General features: G+C 47.4%; 1 long non-coding RNA gene across 1 annotated transcript; it reads right to left on the reverse strand.

Moving 5' to 3' along the window:
* Positions 1–1,080: 1,080 nt before the first annotated feature.
* Positions 1,081–19,449, reverse strand: LOC143975643 (uncharacterized). Its single transcript, XR_013272404.1, has 2 exons — positions 19,321–19,449; positions 1,081–1,501 (listed from the first exon to the last, which is right to left on the reverse strand). It is a non-coding gene; the product is annotated as an uncharacterized LOC143975643 (long non-coding RNA).
* Between the last annotated feature and the right edge of the window lie 1,615 nt (positions 19,450–21,064).

A 21,064-nucleotide genomic window follows, 5' to 3' on the forward strand; every position in this document is an offset into this window, starting at 1 on the left:
TTTGAGTGTTTCCGATTCATTCCGAGTATTTCCGAACAGCTCCAAACTGTTCCGATTGTCCACCTCTGGCCAAATGCGGTACTGCACCACCAATTTGCTTGAATTCTGCTCATTTTGTGAGATAACACTCGCAAACCGGGTCAGAATAAAATAAATAAATAAATTGCTCGTCTTTCAAAATGCTTGTTAACCGTGTTACTCGTAAACCAAGATTGCACTGTATTGCGATGGACAAATCGGACACTAAGTGACACTTTTTTGGGGTCCAGTGGGAATAATACAGTGAGCAGTGCTAAAAATATGCACTGTCACTGTACTAATATCACTGGTGGGGAAGGGGTTATCATCAGGGGCGATCAAAGGTTTAAATGTGTGCCTAACCTGTGCTTGGTTACTGTGAGGGAGGTGCTTGTACTAGGGGAAGGAAGAGATCCTTGTTCCTGCTTTGTAGAAACACAGGATCGCTACCTTCTCTACTGACAGAATGGCAGTCTGCCTTGTTTACATAGGCAGACCGCCGTTCTGCTTCTCACCCGATCAATCGGCAGGCTCCCACTGATTGGTTCACGCTGTGTCCAGTCACAGGGGAAGCGGATCACTGGCGGTACGCCCCAGACCCGGAACTGCAGGCTCACGTACATGTATGTGATTCTGCACACAGCGGCCGCCCTGCGTGGGGAGCGGTCAGGAAGCGGTTAAATAAACAAAATTAAACCAGACTCCAGGCAAAAACTTTATAAGCAGTCAGAGCAAACAGTTTTTTTCATTTGGAATAAAGGTTTTACATAAAAGCTGATCATTGTAAGCACCCCTGTCAGTGGTAAATGGTTTGTCTCATCCCTCTAACTGATGCATTTGCAAGAGAGCTTGTTCTTTTGTAAAACTTACAAGACTTTCTGGCCGGATATCCAGGTGAAAATACAAGAAAGAAAGTCTAAAAAAGAAAACGAATGCAGCCATCATATCTAAAAAAAATTGGTAAGCTGCGATATAATAAAATGTGTGCTTTTGGGTTTAATACGGCTTTACATTATGCTTCTAAAAGGCCACAACATTGAAAATTGTGTGCGAGTCAAAGTGTAACGAAGAGCCCCGCTGTGACTTTATTAGAAATACAGACAATGGAAACATATAAAGTGGTTTATTCCTTTAAACAAAAACTGCAGCAAAGTAGTTCTCTGAACATTGCAGAGAATGCAGAATAGTAGAGAACAAGGACATGTAAATAGTGCAAACCGTTATTATTCCCTAAATAGGAAACTCGGCACATCTAACTTTGGTATCGCTCACAGATACAGGAGCGGAGTACAAAGGCACAAAACTGGTTAAGTAAACAAAGGAGATGCAGCGACATTCCAGGAAGATTCCGGAATCCATGAGGAGAATCCTTCCGCCATCTTGGTCCCCCCAGACGGCTCCTCTTACAGGCCGAACACTTTGGGGTCCATGGAGGATTTCAGCAGTTTGTTCCCGACTCTGACAAACTCCCCCAGAGAGGAACCTGAGGACACATCAAATGTCACTTTTATTTATTCCGGACCCAGAATAATGGGGGATAAATGACCGATCTGGAATTCATCTTTTCATAATCACCGAGCTGAACTCCGGGCAGATATAAAGACACAATGTAATACAGCATTTTATTATTACCCACTTGTCCTTCAATCATCAAACAAACATTCGGACAGCTTAGATAGGGGGATGGGAGGATGATTTACAGCGGTCTCCCCTTTTAGGTACTCATGAGCATCCTCTAGTGTAGGGGTCATGAATTCAAATTCAGGGAGGTCCAATCAGTAAAATATTCTTCCAGCCGAGGTCCGAATCTCATATTTGTTCTGTGACTCAGATCCTTCACATCACCGTCCTCCACCCCCCCCCTTCACATCACCGCCCCCCTTTCACATCACCGTCCTCCACCCCCCCCCCCCTTCACATCACCGCCCCCCCTTCACATCACCGTCCTCCACCCCCCCCCTTCACATCACCGCCCCCCCTTCACATCACCGTCCTCCACCCCCCCCCTTCACATCACCGCCCTCGTCCCCCCTTCACATCACCATCCTCGTCCCCCCCTTTACATCACTGTCCCCCTTCACATCACCATCCTCGTCTCCCCCCCTTCACGTCACCGCCCCCCCTTCACATCACCGTCCTCACCCCCCTTTACATCACCATCCTCGTCCCCCCCTTCACATCACCGCCCCCCCTTGATATTAGTGTCATCAGTCCTCTGCTTCACATCAACATCCCCCATTTACATCACAACCGCCCTTTATGTCAGAGCCCCTCCACTTTACATCACAGCGCCCCCCATCACCATCCTCCTCCCCCCTTCCCATCACAACCCCCTTATACATCACTGTCCTCGTCCCCCGTTCACATCACCGTCCCCCCCCCCTTCACATCCTCACCCCTCCTTTACTCGACAGTGCTCCCCTTTATATCAAAGCCCATTTTGCATTGCAGTCCTCCTTTTACATCAAAGTGCTCCCCTTTACATCACACCCCCCCCCCCCCCTTTATATCAAAGCCCTCTTTACATCGCAGTGCTTCTCTTTACATCGCAGTGCCCCCCTTTATATCAAAGCCCCCTTTACATCACAGTGCCCCCCCTTTACAGTACAGCTCCCATTTACAATATAGCCCCCTCCCCCTTTATATTGCAGCCCCCCCCCCCGAAAAAAAAAAATGTGCGGCACCCCCACGTATGAATGTAATCTTATATGCGGGAAAATGTTGATTGCTATACACATGTTGCGCGCACACCAGAGGGAGAGCAATAATTTTAACCCAAGACCTCCTCGTAAGACCCCCTTTCACACTGAAGCACCACTAAAACAGCGCTAAAGCGCCGGTCGTTTTTGCGGTACTTTAGCTGCGCTTTTCCAGCACTAGCTGGGCACTTTTTACATTTTTTTTTTAAGGTCACGTGCAAAATTTTTATTTAATTTGAATTACGGAGTAAAATATTTTTTTTCGTTATTTCGGATTCATTTAAATGGGTTACCCACAGACCGGAGGATTTTCTTACAACACCCCACTGCCGGATGTAGGTGTTCTGCACAGTGGGTGCAGGGAAGGGGAAATGACTGGAGAAATCAAGTAATCAGCAGTTTAGTAATTGTATTTCATCATTGTAATCTAACGTGTCATTGTAGAGGAGGAGGAGGAGGAGGAGGAGGAGGAGGATCGGTATGGAGACATGTGGTGGGACATGCACTGTACTCCATCACTCAGGATCTGTGTGTAGCAGGTGGAAGGATTTTTTTATATGGATCAAAGGTTTATGTAAGTGAGACTCATTCACAGCATGTTAATCATGGAGTATGTTGTGGATACACGCACCGTATCATACAAAGGATTACATACAGTATAGCTACATATTTAGTCGGGTTTAGGACCGGGCCTATTTTTCAGACTTGGTGTTTACATGTTTTTTGCTAGAAAATGACTTAGAACCCCCCCAAACCTTATATATTTTTTCCAGACACCCTAGAGAATAAAATGGCGGTCGTTGCAATACTTTATGTCACACCGTATTTATTTACGCAGCGTAGGGTTGCCACCTTTTCTTCAAGCCAAACCCGAACACTTTATGGGCATTCTTTTTTTTTTTTGTAGAATAAACTATACATATATTTCGCTATTAAATAACATTTCTAATCATATGAAGTTACATCAGAGTCCACAGAGTTCCCCCTTTTATATCTGAATCTGAGTTTCCTTTCACTGTAAGGGGGGACTCTGCAGACTCTGATGTAAGGGAGAACTCTGGGGACTCTGACATAAGGGATCCTCTGGGAACCCTGATTTAAGGGGGGACACTGAGAACTCTGATGTATGGAGCAGACTCTGATTGAAGGGGGAACACTGTGGCCTCAGGTGTAAAGGGGAGCTCTGATATAAGGGGTGCTCTAAGAACACCGATTTACCTTAGTGTACCCACTCAGAGACAGGAGATAGAAGGAGGGAGACTTTAGTCACAGACGGGGATGGATGGTGAGCTCACTCACCCCTTGGCAGTCAGCACCTCTCATCCAGGTGTATCTGAGGCTGCTGAACTTCAAATTTCCAGCCCACACTTTCCTTTTCTAAGGAGTGTGGGCAGACCCAGAGGGGTAGGGCCGGGAGGAAAAGGTGCAGATCAAGCCCTCTCTCATACCCTGTTTCCCCTAAAATAAGACCTAGCGTGATTGTCGGTGTTGGCTGCAATATAAGCCCTACCACCCAAATAAGCCCTACTCTGTTTCCTCAAAAATAAGCCCTACCCTGAAAAGAAGACCTACAAGGACTTTAACTAGGGCTTATTTGGGGCGTAGGGCTTTTATTGCAGCTATCACCAAAAATCACACTAGGTCTTATTTTAGGGGAAACAGGGTATGTATGTGGGGGGATTGTTAGTTCTGGCTTTGGGCAGCATGAAAGAGAGTGTAATAGACACTCTCAGCTTAGACAACTGCAGCCAGCGACCCTGCTGGGAAGCCATAGTCCAGTCTAAATAATGTGTCCGGGTTTCAGGCAGTCTGAAACTCGGACACATGATTCCAAACCCGAACTGTCCGGGTGAATCCTGGACAGGTGGCAACCCTAACGCAGCGGTCTTTATTAATTTTACTTTTTAGATATTATTTTTACACTGTTCTTTAACCACTTCCCATCCGTGCTATACGTGAAAGAAGGCTTCAGATTGGACCTAATTTGCCGGGAGGGTGTCCATAGACCTGCAGGGTGCATGTGGCGCGCTCTGTGGTTAGCGAGTCTATGAGACTTGGCTGATCACAGATCGGAGTAAGGGGTCGATTCCAACCCCTTACCATGTGATCAGCTCTCAGCCAATGACAACTTACCATGTGACGTAAACAGAGCCGGTAGTCGGCTATTTTTTCTCCTCGCTGGTGAGGAGAAAAAAAAAAAAAAGCTGATCACGGCGACTGAGTGTGACATCAGTCCCTATCGTGGAGAGCCTCTGCAGAGGCTTCTGTACCCACCAGCGCCACCTACCAGTGCCCACAGTACCACCCATCAGTGCCCACAGTGCTACCTATAAATGTCACCAATCAGTGCCTCATCACCAGTGCTGCCTATCAATAACCCCCTACCAGTGCCCATCAGTGCAACCTACCAGTGCCCACCAGTACCACCTACCAGTGCTGCCCATCAGTGCCCCATCACCAGTGGTGCCCATCAGTGCCCCATCACCAGTGGTGCCCATCAGTGCCCCATCACCAGTGGTGCCCATCAGTGCCCCATCACCAGTGGTGCCCATCAGTGAAGCCCCATCAGTGAAGCCCCATCAGTGAAGCCCCATCAGCGAATATCAATGAAGGAGAAAAATTACCCGTTTGCAAAATTCTATAACAAAACTATGAAACTTTTTTTTTTTTTATTTCTGTCTGTTTTTTTGTTTGTTTAGAAAAAAAATAAAACCCCAGCTGTGATTAAATACCACCAAATGAAAACTCCATTTGTGTGGAAAAAAAAATTATAAAAATTTTCAGTACAGTGTTACATGACCGCGCAATTGTCATTTAAAGCGTGAAAGTGCTGAAAGCTAAAAATTGGTCTGGGCAGAAAGGGGGTTTAAAGCGGAGGTCCACCCTAAAGTGGACCTTCCGCTCATCGGAACCCTCCCCCCCTCCGGCGCCACAATTGGCACCTTTCAGGGGGGAGGGGGGTGCAGGTACCTGTACAGTACAGGTATCTGCACCCACTTCCGGGATAGCTCTCTGCGGAAAGGGGCGTACATTACGCCCCTTTCCGCAAGTGCCCGCCCCTTTCCGCAAGTGCCCCGCTGCCTGCTGGGAAACACACAGCTCCCAGAGGCAGCGGGGACCGTCCTTATTGCACAGCGTGACTCGCGCATGCGCAGTAGGGAACCGGGAAATGAAGCCGAAAGGCTCCATTTCCTGATTCCCATACCCAAGATGGCGGCGGCAGCACCCGAGAGACGATCTAGAGATCGGCTTCGGGTGCCGACATCGCGGGCGCGCTGGACAGGTAAGTGTCACCATTTTAAAAGTCAGCAGCTGCAGTATTTGTAGCTGCTGGCTTTAAAAAAAAAAAAAAAAAAAAAGCGGAGTCCTGGCGAACTCCCGCTTTAAGTGCCCAAAAAAAAAAATGTCACTTTTATTTCTATTACAAGGAATGTAAACATCCCTTGTAATAGAAAAAATGCATGAAAGGTCCTCTTAAATATGAGATTTGTGGAGTCAAAAAGACATTAGATCTCATATTTACACTAAAATGCAATAAAAAGAAAAAAAAAAAAAAAAAGAGAAATGCAGTGAGGGGAGCGGAGGCAATCATCTCTGCCGCTACCGATGGCTCCGCTAAGCGGTGGAGACGACCACAATAAACAATGTTTGTTTTACTTTAAGCATTAAAAAAAATTAAAATCAGTGCTCCCAAAAAAACAGCCATTTTTTTAAATCGTTTTGCATTGATTCATGTCCTCTGGGGCAGGACCCGGGTCCCCAAACAATTTTTATGACAGTAACTTGCATATAAGCCTTTAAAATTAGCACTTTTGATTTTTCATGTTACTGTCCCATAGACTTTAACGGTGTTCCGGTGTTTGCCAAACATCCGAACTTATGCTCGGGCCAAACCGTTCACCCATCCCTACGCAACACACAGCCTTTAATGTTTAAACCGCTTTAATGTTTTAACACCCCCTAAGTGAAAATGTCCAAATTGGGGCCAATTAGCCATTTTCCCTCCCCGGTGTCATGTGATTCATTAGTGTTACAAGGTCTCAGGTGTCAATGGGGAGCAGGTGTGTTAAATTTGGTGTTATCGCTCTCACTCTCTCATACTGGTCACTGGAAGTTCAACAGGGCACCTCATGGCAAAGAACTCTCTAAGGATCTCAAAAAAAAGAATTGTTGCTCTACATAAAGATGGCCTAGGCCAGGGCTCGACAAACCCCAGGCACCAGGTCGCATTTGCGACTAGAATTAGCGACCTGGCGCGGCACAGCTGGGGTATCCTGTCTCCGTGTGGAGGCCCCCCCCCCATCTGGCGTGATCACGTTGGGCCACGCTGGCCGGTAATTGAGGCCGTGGCTTTGTGGCCTTCTGCAGTCCTAGGGTTCCTTCTGGAATGTGGCGCCCTCTTGTGGTGGCCGTTGGTATGACATACAGCAATGCTAATGGAGCTTTCCCTGCCTGTTTTCACTGCCTTCTCAACTCCTTCCCTTTAAATAATAACATAAATGTATAATGAATAAAATGGCATTTGTTGCAATACTTTCTGTCCCACCGTATTTGTGCAGTGGACTTAAAAAAAATAAAAATAAAACAAGACAACAGTTAATCCATTTTTGTTATATTATGAAAGATAATGTTATGCCGAGTAAATTGATACCCAACATGTCACACTTCAAAATTGCGTCCGCTCGTGGAATGGCGACAAACTTGTACCCTTTAAAATCTCCATAGGCAACGTTTAAAAAAAGTAATAAAAAAAGAAAAGAAAAATCGCGCTAAAAAATATAAATTAGAAAATACAAATCCCGTTAGTGCTGCAGTTCTGTTATATACGTGTAAACATGACCCAAAAAGAACCGCGCTTTCCTAAAAATTTACCCTAGTGTATACACCTCCCATATGAGATTAGTATCCCCACCGGGAAACTATGCATATAAACCAAACAGTGAATACAATGCAATGTCATATGATAAATGTGACAAAAAACGTTTAAAAAAAATCTACAGGTTGTATGTTTTCAGTTACAGAGGAGGTCTAGGGCTAGAATTATTGCTCTCGCTCTACCAATCGCAGCGATACCTCACATGTGTGGTTTGAACTCCGTTTTCATATGCGGGCGCAACTCACGCATGCGGTCGCTTCTGCACACGAGCTCAGCGGGGCGGTGCACATTTAAGATTATTTTTTTTTCTTATGTTTAATTTTTATTTTTTTTCACTGTTCTTTTGAAAAAAAAATAAAAAATTACGTCACTTTTATTCCTATTACAAGGAATGTAAAAAGTTATAGAAAAAAAAAGCATGACAGGTCCTCTTAAATATGAGATACGGGGTCAAAAAGCCCCTTTCACACGGGCTGCCTGATCAGGTTCGCCTGTCAGTTTTTCAGGTGGACCTGATCGGACCCTTAGGGTGGATATGGCAGCCTTGTGTCCCTGCAAGGCAGGAAACAACAGCAGTCACATTCGTTCTAGTTGTCGGTGTAAATTTAAGATTGGTTAATTTTTTTATATTGAAAATAAAGCTTTTTTTTGTTGGTCGTGTAAAAAAAAAAAAATAATAAAAAAAAAAAAAAAAAAAACCTGGCTCCTAACTTTTTTACTTTTTTATCTGGCTCCTAGATTCCAAGAAAATGTGTCAAGCCCTGGCCTAGGCTATAAAAAAAATTGCCAAGACCCTGAAACTGAGCTGCGGCACGTTGGCCAAGACCATACAGCAGTTTAACTGGACAGGTTCCACTCAGAACAGACCTCGCCATGGTCCACCAAAAAAGTTGAGGTCACGTGCTCAGAGTCATATCCAGAGGTTGTCTTTGGGAAATAGACGTATGAGTGCTGCCAGCATTGCTGCAGAGGTTGAAAGGATGAAAGGTCAGCCTGTCAGTGCATACACTGCACACTGCATCAAATTGGTCATCCCAGAAGGAAGCCTCTTCTAAAGATGATGCACAAGAAAGCCTGCAAACAGTTTGCTGAAGACAAGCAGACTAAGGACATGGATTACTGGAACCATGTCCTGTGGTCTGATGAGACCAAGATAAATGTATTTGGTGTCAGATGGTGTAAAGCGTGTGTGGCGGCAACCAGGTGAGGAGTACAGAGACAAGTGTGTCTTGCCTACAAGCATGGTGGTCGGAGTGTCATGGTCTGAGGCTGTGTGTGTCACAGATCAGCTGCGGAGCTGATCTGTGTCTTGCCTTTACTGCTGTGGGTCGGCTGGCACCTGTTGTTTCACTAGCTTGTGTTAAGCTCTGCTGCACTCTGCAGCTATGGGTGCTGCCGGCTTCACCTGTTGCTTAATATATCATTCCTTCCTGCTACTTCCTGTCCAGCCCCCCATGTGTTTCTCTATTTAAATTCCTCTCAGATCAGCTGCTGGTTGCTTGAGCAACATTTGTTTCTGAGCTCCCTTTGTGTAACCTGCTTTAACCTAACCGCTTGTGAGCTGATCTCTTGTGTACCCACTTGGCTGATTACTTTGTCTACTGCCTGACCTTGGCTCACTATCCGGCTCTCCTTTGCTTCATCCATCCTTGTCTGACAGTATCTTCAGGTACTCCCCTAGCGAGTAGGGTGAACCTGGGGTCAGCATGCAGCTAAGCCCAAACCCTCATGAGGGGGTCCCTGGCAGAATACCGGCTGACCATTAGACTCCACGCCCTGGGGGATCCCATGTCACCTGCGCGCCTGGGGGCTTACTGTAGTAGTACAGTGACATCATGAGTGCTGACAGGACAGTGAGGAGCTACAGTTCATTGAGGGAACCATGAATGCCAATATGTACTGTGACTTACTGAAGCAGAGCATGATCCCCTCCCTTCGAAAACTGGGCTGCAGGGCTGTAATCCAACATAACAACCCCAAACACACCTCCAAGATGACCACTGCCTTGCTGAAGAAACTGAGGGTAAAGGTGAAGGACTGGCCAAGCATGTCTCCAGACCTAAACCCTATTGAGCATCTGTGGGGCATCCTCAAACGGAAGGTGGAGGAGTGCAAGGTCTCCAACATCCACCAGCTCCGTGATGTCATCATGGAGGAGGGGAAGAGGACTCCAGTGCCAACCTGTGAAGCTCTGGTGAAATCCATGCCCAAGAGGGTTAAGGCAGTGCTGGAAAATAATGGTAGCCACAGAAAATATTGACACTTTAGGCCCAATTTGGACATTTTCACTTAGGGGTGTACTCACTTTTGTTGCCAGTGGTTTAGACATTAATGGCTGTGTGTTGAGTTATTTTGAGGGGACATCAAATTTACACTGTTATACAAGCTGTACACTCACTACTTTACATTGTAACAAAGTCTCATTTCTTCAGTGTTGTCACATGAAAAGATAGAATAAAATATCTACAAAAATGTGAGGGGTGTACTCACTTTTGTGAGATACTGTATCATTTTAGAAATTGATCTCAAGAAAGGATTTTGCTCGCTTTGGAAACCGCAGCTTTGCATTGCATGCTATTAACCACTTGCCAACGGCCAGTGGCGTACCTATGTGGGGGGGGGGAGGTCTGCCCTGGGTTCCACACATTGGGGGGGTGTCAGACCGGCTTTCAGAGCCGGGACAAGGCAGTGGCGGGTGCAGTAGGGGTTCTGTAGCTGTGCTGGCTCTTTGTGTTAGTGCGAGTGTGCACTGTGCTGTGTCTGTTGTTCAGTGTCACTGAGCTCATATCCAGCTCTATACTGCCTCTTCTGGTTGTTTCATGTATGTACGCCCCTCGTCTGTGCCGCCAAAGATATATTTACACAGAGACATGTGAAATCGAGACCTGGGACAAGGAAGACCACCTTACAAGTGGGGGCTGCGAGTACAAGGGACAAGGCTGCTTGTGTACAGGGAGGGTGGGTGGGGGGGGGGGGGGGGCAGAGCTGTGTGAGTGTGTACAAGTAATGAGGGTAGCCGAGTGCGTACAGGTAACGAGGGGGCCCCTCCGAGTGCATACAGGTAACGGGGGGGCCGAGTGAGTACAGGTAATATGGGGGGGGGGGGGCCGAGTGCGTACAGGTATTATGGGGGGGGGGGGGGCCGAGTGCGTACAGGTAATATGGGGGGGAGCCGAGTGAGTACAGGTAATAAGGGGGGGCCGAGTGCGTACAGGTAATAAGGGGGGGGGCCGAGTGCGTACAGGTAATATGGGGGGGGGGCCGAGTGCGTACAGGTAATATGGGGGGGGCCGAGTGCGTACAGGTAATATGGGGGGGAGCCGAGTGCGTACAGGTAACGGGGGGGCCGAGTGCGTACAGGTAATATGGGGGGGCCGAGTGCGTACAGGTAATATGGGGGGGGCCGAGTGCGTACAGGTAATATGGGGGGGAGCCGAGTGCGTACAGGTAATAAGGGGGGGGGGGGGCCGAGTGCGTACAGGTAATATGGGGGGGGGGGCCGAGTGCGTACAGGTAATATGGGGGGGGGGGGCGAGTGCGTACAGGTAATATGGGGGGGGGGGCCGAGTGCGTACAGGTAATATGGGGGGGGGCCGAGTGCGTACAGGTAATATGGGGGGGGCGAGTGCGTAAGGTAATATGGGGGGGGGCGAGTGCGTACAGGTAATATGGGGGGGGGGCCGAGTGCATACAGGTAATATGGGGGGGCCGAGTGCGTACAGGTAATATGGGGGGGGGCCGAGTGCATACAGGTAATATGGGGGGGCCGAGTGCGTACAGGTAATATGGGGGGGGCCGAGTGCGTACAGGTAATATGGGGGGGCCGAGTGCATACAGGTAATATGGGGGGGGCCGAGTGCATACAGGTAATATGGGGGGGGGCCGAGTGCGTACAGGTAATATGGGGGGGGGGCGAGTGCGTACAGGTAATATGGGGGGGGGGCTGAGTGCGTACAGGTAATATGGGGGGGGCCGAGTGCGTACAGGTAATATGGGGGGGGGGGGGGCGAGTGCGTACAGGTAATATGGGGGGGGCCGAGTGCGTACAGGTAATATGGGGGGGGGGCGAGTGCGTACAGGTAATATGGGGGGGGGGCTGAGTGCGTACAGGTATTAGGAGGCTGAGTGCGTACATGTGGGTGGGCTGGGTGCTGTGACATTGGGGGATGTTTAACTGAGTGGTAGATGCCTTTTCAGTAAGTTCACAGCGAACAGGAACTTTAGTTTAAGGGCATGGTAGCCCACTATGATGGGTTTACTTCCTCTTTGATTCCCTGCAAAGGTAAAGCATAATGGACTACTATGCATCGCATAGTAGCCCATTATGTGTCACTTATCTGACACAGGAGCCAGTGAAGTCACCGCTGTCCCCTGTAGTCCGGCGCATCCATCTTCTCGTGGGTCTCCTGCTGGGCCGCTGTCATTCGGCTAAGCCGCGGTTACGTCACTCCCGCGCATGCGCACGGGAGCCACCACTCGCGGCATATAGCCGTTGACCGTGGCGCTCAGTGCGCCTGTGTGCCGCTGTCTGCGGCGCATCTGTCTTTCGGCAAATATCTCCTAAACCGTGTAGGTTTAGGAGATATTTCTTGGACCCACAGGTAAGCCTTAATCTAGGCTTACCTGTAGGTCAAAGTTGATTGTAAGGGTTTACAACCACTTTAAGAGGAACAAAATAAAGTTCATACATGCACTTGATTGCCCACACAGGGGTTCTTCTCCCAAAAATCAATAAATGAAAAATGCCAAGCCACCTGGCTCTCTTCAGCAGTACTGCCACTTAGGCTTTACACTTCAGCCTCTTGACCATATAACAAGGTTCCCGTACAACTACTGTACCTCTTTACAGCTTCCTTGCTGCTCAGTCCTTCCACTTCAGGCTCTCATCTGTCTCCTTAGATGCACACAACTTCTGTCTAGAAAGCAGCCCCTCACTGCTCTGATCCGCAGACTTGGGTCTCTGGACCCCTGGAGACCTCCTGTGTCTCTCTGGGTGGAGCCCAGAACCCTAATGCCCCATACACACTATCAGTTTTTCTGCTGAGTTTTTCCTTCAGCTTTACCAAAACCATATAATATGAGGTCACACCTTAGGAGTTTCAATTTGTATGCAATCAGGCAGGCCCTTCTACTACATGGTTTTGGTAAATCTGAAGGAAAAACTCAGCAGAAAATCTGATAGTGTGTATGGGGCTTTATCCTGACTTTGCTATAAGCCCAGGACCCACCAGCTCAATCAACCAGCCAGACTCCTCTCTGTTCCCAAAACCCGGTCCCAGGATTGGAGATTCCATCCCACCCATAACGTTATGGAATCTCCGGGCTCCAGGTCCCCAAGTGGATTTTAAAAACTTTGGAGGAAACTGATAAAACAGATTCCTCCACATTAAATACCCCTGGAGCCCCTCAACCTGCCTATTTGAGAACCCTGGACGACAATTACTAGGACAGGGAACTGTACTGTCACAGTGCGTACAGGTATGAGGGGTCTGAGTGTGTACAGGCATGTTCAGTGAGGGGGGTGCCAGATATAGGATCCACCCCGGGTACCAAATGCTCTAGGTACACCCCTGCCGACCGCACTATAGCAGAATAACGGTCTTCCTGTGATCACTCCTGCCACGCGCGCTCTATGATCAGTGTTCACAAGTCACTGCTGATCACAGATTGAGGTAAAAAGCCAACCAGTAGCTCTTTACCACATGATCAGCTGTGTTCAATCACAGCTGATCATAAATGTAAATAGAAGCCGTTATCGGCACTCCTTTCCTCCTGCTGACAGGGTGAGGAGAGGAGAAGAGAGCAAATAGCAGACTTCTCTAAAAGGGACATGTACACTTATTGTCCCGAATATCAGTGCAGTCCCATCAGTACCCACCAGTGCTGCCAATTAGTGTCCATCAGTGTCACTTATCAGTGCTGCCGTAAGTACAGCCTTGTTAGTGCCTATCAATGCAGCCTATAAGTGCCCATTAGCGCCGCCTATTACTGCCCATTAGTGCTGCCTATCAGTGCAGCCTCATCAGGGCCTACCAGTGCCTACTCATCAGTGCCTATCAGTGTAGCCTATTAGTGCCCATCAGTGCTGCCTATTAGTGCCCATCAATGTCACCTATCGTTCCCTGACAGTGCCACCTCATCAATGTCATCACTGCTGCCTATTAGTGCAGCCTCTTTAGAGCCCACCAGTGCCTACTCATCAGTGCCCAACAGTGCAGCCTATCAGTGCCCATCAGTGCCTACTCATCAGTGCAGCCTATCAGTGACCATCAATGAAGCCTATCATTGCCCATTGTTGCATCCTGTCAGTGCCCATCAGTGCCCCCTCATGAAGGAGAAAAATGACCTGTTTCCAAAATGTTAGAACAGTAATCCCCCTAGTATGTATGATGCATGCATATTCTTAGCCCTCAAGCGCATAACTTTACATTTATCAACATTAAACCTCTTCTGCCTCATAGATTAAACACATACCGACTGCTGCACACTGATTTACGTTCTACAGTTAGAATACATCCACGGAACACATTTAACCCCTTGATCGCCCCCCAGTGTTTAACCCCTTCCCTGCCAGTGACATTTATACAGTAATCAGTGACTATTTTTAGCTCTGATCGCTGCATAATTGCCACTGGTCCCAGGGCCATCTTTAATATTGACTGGACCCTGGGGCAAACATTTTCTTGGGCCCCCTCTTCCATGCAATTTTGCTCTCCACTTGCTTTGACACATACAATAAATAGCAGCAAGACTCAAAATCAGTTTACTGAATCAGATCAGGCAGTGATTGTGATTTTTTGCCAGAGGTTACAGTGTATCATTACCGCTCACTGACTGGCTGCTAGAGGTTACAGCACACATTATGGCTCACTGTTATTTTCGAGGTTACAGCACATGACTTCTGCTTGTGGATTGGTTGCTAGAGATTACTGTACATCAATACTGCTCACTGATTGAGTGCTAGAGGTTACTGAACATCTATACCACTCACTAATTGGTTGTAGGAGGTTACTGCACATTATTACTGCTCACTGATTGGTTGCAAGAGGTTAGTGCACAGCATTACTGCTCATTGATTGGTTGCTAAAGGTTACAGCACATCATCTCCTCACTGCCTGCCTGCGTATTCAATGGCACCAAAATTCAGGGTGCTGTGGCACCATGTTCTTTTGAAGAAGGGTTCCACCTCCAATTTGCTTACTTTTGCAGAACAGACTGATGTTAGGCTTAATGACCACAGTTGTAGGCAGGACTTTCAAGCATGCGCCTTTACCTCCTCAGCTGGCAGCATTCAGCAGAAGTAATGGTGGATGTGACCTCAGGGGGACATGATATACATATGAATGCCGCCTCTATTTATATATCAATGCCGTGGTCCACGACAATTTACATATTAATGTCGCCAGTATTTACATATCAATGCAGGTTATTTATATGTAAACACAGGCTCTGCAGGTGAGTCATCTGTACATGGCAATAGGGCAGAGCTGGGTAGCAGAAGCAGAAGTTCACACTGAGATATCAGGACACAGCACAGGACTAAAACTTCAAGGGATAAGGGAATTTAAACTGGGATAGTTGGCAAGTATGAGGTAGCTGCTTTGGGCCTCACAGCAATGATGGGGCCCAGGGCAGCCCCCTCCTTTTGCCCTGCCTTAAAAACAGTCCTGACTGGTCCCAAAATAGTGTCAAAAAGTGTCCGATCTGTCCGCCACAATGTCACAGTCACTATAAAATTCGCTGATCACCGCCATTACTAGTAGAACAATAAATTAATAATAAAAATGACAAATCTATCCCCTATTTTGTAGACGCTAGACTTTTGCGCAAACCAATCCAATATACATTTTTTTTTTTTTTTTTTACAATCATGTAGAATAATACAAATCGGCCTAAAATGTGGATGTTTTTTTTATATATATATATATATATATATATATATATATATATATAGATATTTATTATAGCAAAACGTAAAAAATATAGCTTTTTTAAAAAAAATTGTCGCTCTTTTTTGGTTTATAGCGCAATAAATAAAAACCTCAGAGGTGATCAAATATCATCAAAAGAAAGCTCTATTTCGGGGGGGAGTCAATTTTGTTAGAGTACAGCGTCGCGCAATTGTCAGCTAAAGCGACGCAGTGCCATGTCGCAAAAAATGCTCTGGTCAGGAAGGGGGTAAATCCTTCTGGGGGTGAAGTGGTTATATTCTATTTCAGGGGTACTGAATTCAAATTCACAAAGGTCCAGTCAATAGAACGTTCTTCCAGCGGAGGTCCAAGTCTCCCGTTTGTGCTATGATTTACAACCTTCACATCACAGCCTCCTGTACCCATCACAGTACCCCCCACCCTTTAGGGCCTGATCACCCTGGTCCTCATGGTAAAATGCAGGGTTCTACTGTGTGGGCACCAGTTAGTGTGTGGTCCAGAAAGTGGCAGTGCAATGCAAATTTAAAGGGGCGTACCAGCCGCGATGTGTTTTTTTTTTTTTTTTAAAGTCAGCAGCTACAAACACTGTAGCTGCTGACTTTTAACAAGGACACTTACCTGTCCAGCGAGCCCGTGATGTCGCCCCCCCCCCCCCCGAGGCTGATCCGTACATCGTATCGGGTGCCGGTGCCACCATCTTAACGAAGGGAAACAAGCCTTGCGGCTTCACTGCCCGTTTCCTACTGCGCATGCACGAGTGGCGCGGTGCTTTGTGAATGTCGCTATTGTTTCCTGGGACACACACGTGTCCCAGAAGGCAACGGGGCCGCTCGCCGAAGAGGAGAAAGCGCCGTGCAATAGGAAGAGGTAGATTAGCAAGAATGCCTAGCAACAGGGGTTTCTGGTAAGTTAAAAAAAAAATATATATATTTTTTTTAATATTAATGCTATTTTTTATTTTAGGGTGGCCCTTCGCTTTAATTGTGTTGCTCTGTGCAATTTTTCTTTTTGTTTCAACTCTATTAAAATGTTTAAACTCCAGTTCATTCATATTTTTGCACCACAGACTCAGTTGCGATGCACAGAAAGAAACAGACTGTAGAGCCTCAGATGAGCTCCGGTGAGTTGCCAAAAAAAAAAAAAGCAGTGTGTGAACAGGGCACATAGAAAACAATTGTTTTCTCATGTGGGGTGTAAAATAATAGGGGGGGCTGTTGAACTTAATAGATACATTAATGGACTTTTTTTTTATTAAATATTTAAAATCACTGTTATTTTAGCACTGAATCAGTAATTAATCATTAATTATTATTTAGCTAAGCACCATGCATTTTATCTGTATATGCACAAAATTTAGTACAATTAAGTTCACAGCACCCCCTATTATTATACACCCCAAATCAGACAAGGCTAGCCCCCCACCCCCCACTTTACATCAGTGCACCCTTCACATTACCACCCCCCTTCCCACTTAAACCACAGACCCCCCGCCCCCATTCCATCACAGTCCCCCCTCCACACTGCAGTCCTTCCTTCATATTGCAGACTTCTGTCCCATTCCTCATAGTGCGCCCTACATACCACAGTCCCCTTCACATCACAGCAATCACCCGGTTACGGTCCTAGCTCACACACTGGGTTGGAGGCACGGCATGTCTCAATAGTGAGTGGGATTGGCTGAGTGTCCTCTATAGGCCCACCCGCCCTCCCGGCAGCTGTCCCGCCCTCCCGGCAGCTGTCCCGTCGGGTCACTGCTGCTGCTGTCATCCTTGAGGAATGGCAAAATAATGTAGCAACGAAAGGTCTGAATAATGGACAGGACATTTCATGGTAAAGGCAGGTGAATGGTTGCTTGAACCTCCCCCTTGGCTTAGCAACCAATCACCCGCTTCTTAATTTGAAAAGCCCCACCCACTATTCAGACCTGCCACTCCAGCAATCTTTTGCCCTTCCTCGTGGATGACAGCGGCGAGCCGGCAGGAGAGTTGCCTGGAAGGGCGGCCAGGCTTAGAGGACACTCAGAGGTGTATATGGCGTTGTTGCGGTCTGGATGGGAGTGTTACTTGGTCCGCATCCGGACCGCGGTCCGCCATTTGGTGATGCCTGCTCTATTTAATCATGTTCCTTTTGAAGCTACGCTCAATATTTCTATGCCCATTTTCTCTGTGGCAAGCCACAATCTCAGCCCAAGAAAAGTGTCTCTTATGCCGCGTACACATGACCGGACATTCCGGCAGACTAGGTCCGACGGGATCAGCCCGTCGGACAATACCATCGTGTGTGATCATTTTTCGTTATAAAAATCAGACGGACCCAGAAATACCCTGTTTCCCCTAAAATAAGACCTAGCGTGATTGTCGGTGTTGGCTGCAATATAAGCCCTACCCCCAAATAAGCCCTACTCTGTTTCCTCAAAAATAAGCCCTACCCTGAAAAGAAGACCTACAAGGACTTTAACTGGGGCTTATTTGGGGGGTAGGGCTTTTATTGCAGCTATCACCGACAATCACACTAGGTCTTATTTTAGGGGAAACAGGGTAGAACATGTTTCAAATCTGTCCGACAGACTCAATTCCTATCGGGAAAACCGTTCATCCGTATGCTGGTCCGACGGACCAAATATGACGCAAGGGAAGCTATTGGCTACTGGCTATTGAAGTTCCTTTTCTGGTCCCGTCTTACGTCATCACGTTCAAAATGAATGGACTTTCGAACGGACTTTAGTCCGTTCATGTGTGGGCAAGTCTGTTCGCTCCGAAGTACGTCGTAACTCAGCCGAAAGTCCGTTGGGAAGACCGTCGGACCTTTTCTGCTGGAAAGTCCGGTTTGTGTGTACGTGGCATTAGAGGACACTCAGACGTGTATATGGAGTGGCTTCAGTCTGGATGGGAGTGTTACTTGGTCCGCATCCAGACCACATTCCGCCATTTGGTGATGCCTGCTCTATTTGTTCCTTTAGGCTGCGCTCAGTATTCAGTGCAATTTAGCCATGCCCATTTTGTCCGTGGCAAGCCACATTCTCCGTCCAAGAAAGGCGTCTCTAATTCTTAAGTCACGAAGTTGGGACGTTTGCTTGTCCATTCGAAGACATTTGTTTTAAATGTGTAGCAATTGCTCACTACTCTTATGCCCTGTACACACGGTCAGAAATTGAGATGGAAAAGGTCCGATCTAATTATATTGTCGGAAAATCCGTGTGAGCTCTATCGGACTTTTTCCGACGGAAAAAATTTGAGAGCAGGATCTCAAATTTTTCGACAACAAAATCCAATCAGACTTTGTCCGATCGTTTGTAGAGAATTCCGATTGGACAAAGTGCCACGCATGCTCAGATCAAATTACAAGACCAAAGCTATAGGCTACTAGCCTGAACGTAGTCCCGTTGTAACGAACGAACGTCATCATGTTCCGATCGGATTTTGTCCGGCCGTGTGTATGCAACACAAGTTTTGGACAAAATCCATCTGAAAAAAATCAGACGGATTTTGTGGTCGGAATGTCCGACCGTGTGTACGGGGGCTTTGTGATTAATTTCAAATGTTTGCGCTTGCAGGATTGCACCACTAAAAAATCACCCGTATCTTCAGGGGTTATGAAGAATCATTTACATCAAAACTGCGCCCACTGAAATTTCTGAAACAAAAGCCATTTGGTAACAAAAAAAAAACCACAGGATAATTATCTAGATGGGGAGATCAAAGTAATGTAATTGTTGAAAAAATCAGTATGGGAGTCATATTAGTAAACGGATTCTGATTGGTCGGTGAGAGTACTCCAGATTACACTCAGCACTTACCTGCTTTAGCCCTGACCCAGGAGACGGCCTTCCCCTCCAGCAACTCCCACTCCTCTCTCTGATCCAGACAGGTGGTGTGAAGCCAGATCACCGCCAGGACCGTCACCCACACCGACACCTCCACGTTCTACAGAGGAGGGAAGGAGAAGTTTATTATATAAGACCTGAAATTTTACAAATTGGTATAATTCTGGATTCTTAATTCCTGCACAACTCTTGATCAGACATCACACAACAGGCCTCGATTAGGAGTTTTGGAGGCCGCGAGTCAACCATAAAATACCACATGTAGATACACTATATTGTCAGAAGTATTGGGATGCCTGCATTTACACACATGTGAACTTTAATGGTATCCCAGTCTTAGTCTGTAGAGTTTAATATTGAGTTGGCCCACCCTTTGCAGCTATAACAGTGAAGTAATTGGTACAATAAATATTATTGTACCTATGTATTAACTTGTCTATTCCCCTAGTTAGCTAGTCTATTAAAACTCTGAGCACTTGTTACTATTGATAACACAATAATACAAGGTTAGCTATGAAACCAAGCACACGGCTTAATAAAACACATTCTTATTTATTTCCTAAGAAAATAGGAAATGCTAACATGAAAGTACTAAATAGATATTACAAACATATATCAACACTACACATATCAGAATATCAAAGATACTTATCACAAGGCTCTCCACGAGACTTGTTTCTTCTAGCTGGGCTCACATGACCAAAAGACCAGTTCTCTCCCTCGCTCAGTCTTTTATACCTCGATCATACACCATCCAAACCCAACCCTAGTGCCATCCCATCTAGACTTTCGATAAATCAGTATCTACAGGGCAGCACTCCTCGACAGACTGTCCGTCATGCTGTATTGGACAAGGATCCTATGGAACAGTTCATAACTGTCTTCCTCTAGGGGCAGCATTGTCCATGTATCACCTCTGGGTGCCTGTCAGGGCCGGCGCTCCCACTGGGTGAACTAGGCAGCCGCCTAGGGCGCACTGCCGCCTAGGGGCGCAACCACAGCCACTGGGTCCCCTCAGGAAGATCAGATTCCCACTTGGCGGGTGGTGGCTGGTGAGGTGCAGAATGTAACCAGAGTTGGTTCCATCTGGCTGGCCGCAGAGTCGCTGGGCGGGGAGAATATGCAGGCAGATCCTCCCCATTCCCCTGAGCCAAAGGCGACCATGCCGATGTCCAGCAGCATCTGTGGGTTACAGCTCTCTGCCCAGCCCGCCTCCCTCCCTTGGTGATGTGCAGCCATTGGAGGAGCAGGGTGGGCGGCATTGTGCACAGAGAGAGACAGCCAGGATGTATCTACCCAGGCTCGGACTGGCCATAGGACACTCACTGGGCCGAGGCCGCCGGGCCACTTGTCCTGGAGCTGGAGGATCCCAAGCCTTGCTTAATCAACCTCTCCGCGGCCGCCGGAGCCCGGGAGTGGAACCGAATGATCAGCTGATCTGAATGGGGAGGGGCTGGAGGAGGTTCCCCATGCAGGATCCTGGGACTGGTGATGACGACCGATGTCCGCTGCCTGGCATTTGGAGTGAGCTGGAAAGAGGTGCCCCAAGGTAAGAACTTGTTAGGTGGTGGGGGAAGCGCTGGGGAAGAGTGCCCCAAGTCAGACCTTATTACAGGTGTGTGTGACTCCCTCCACCTGGCTGCACCCACCTCCTGTCCACCTGGCTCATCCCTCCACCTGGCTGCACCCCCCTCCTGTCCACCTGGTTCATCCCTCC

This window comes from Lithobates pipiens, unplaced genomic scaffold (genome assembly GCF_037356315.1).
Source record: "Lithobates pipiens isolate NorthernLeopardFrog02 unplaced genomic scaffold, aLitPip1_a1.2 Scaffold_13, whole genome shotgun sequence".
Classification (NCBI taxonomy): Eukaryota; Metazoa; Chordata; class Amphibia; order Anura; family Ranidae; genus Lithobates; species Lithobates pipiens.